At 31.2% G+C, this 1,072-nt stretch overlaps 1 protein-coding gene across 1 annotated transcript in view; it reads right to left on the minus strand.

Moving 5' to 3' along the window:
* The window catches only part of LOC106868257 (uncharacterized), a 207,241-nt gene that overhangs the window by 98,327 nt on the left and 107,842 nt on the right, over positions 1-1,072 (minus strand). The window lies entirely within an intron of this gene.

Below are 1,072 nucleotides of genomic sequence, written 5' to 3' on the forward strand. Positions count from 1 at the left end.
TATATATATATATATATACATATATATATATACATATATATATATACACACATATATATACACACACACACACATATATATATATGTATATCTATCAGGAATCTCAGATTACGATGTTTCGAGTTTATTGACTCTCGTTAATAGAGTCTACCTAAGAGTGACAACTCTGTATAAACCTATGAAGCGCAAATCAGTCAACAACGTTGACTGAATTTTACATTAATCTATTGCTTTATAAGTTTGTCCAGAGTTACCTCTCTTAAGTACATACCATTGAGAAGAGTCAATAAACTCGAAACTTCGATGTCTGGGATTCTTGATAGATGGCAACACTGAACAAACCGGGTGTTTTCACCCTTTTTACGGTAACTGCAGTGCATTTGCCTTTTAGCAGTTGAAATATGTCATGTGTGTATATGTACATATATGTATATATATGTGTATATTTATGTATATACATATGTATACGTGTACATATATGCATACACATTTGTATACATGTATATATATATAAATTTCAATAATAAGGGTGAAAGATTGAATATTAATTTGATTAATATCAATTTAAAACCAGTGGCTTAGCAAACTGAAAAATCTGAAGATTCAGAAAAATTATATTACATACATATAAGAGGGATGACCACTATAAGAGGGATGACGAATTCTAGCAAAGGGGATGTCCACTTAGTGGTCATCCCTCTTATATGTATGTAATACAATTTTTCTGAATCTTCAGATTTTTCAGTCTGCTAGGCCATTGGTTTTAAATTGATATTAATCAAATTAATATTCAATTTTTCACCCTTATTATTTAAATTTAAATAACTATGTTCTCTAACCGGCAAAATTCACTGCAGAGAATTATTTTCTGCAGAATTATTTCTGGTATTTGGCGCACCAAAACGAAGACTTTTGAAATATAACCCCGAATGTAATTGGTAGAACTATATACATGTTCAATCTCATGCGGACGTCTCGTGTATAGTTCTGCAGTTTATATTGCAAAGGACGATCATACTGAAGAGTTGCAGACAATTACGTAAGCGGTTCCCAACGAAACCGGTCTATGATT

The sequence above is a fragment of the Octopus bimaculoides genome, chromosome 9 (assembly GCF_001194135.2).
Source record: "Octopus bimaculoides isolate UCB-OBI-ISO-001 chromosome 9, ASM119413v2, whole genome shotgun sequence".
Classification (NCBI taxonomy): Eukaryota; Metazoa; Mollusca; class Cephalopoda; order Octopoda; family Octopodidae; genus Octopus; species Octopus bimaculoides.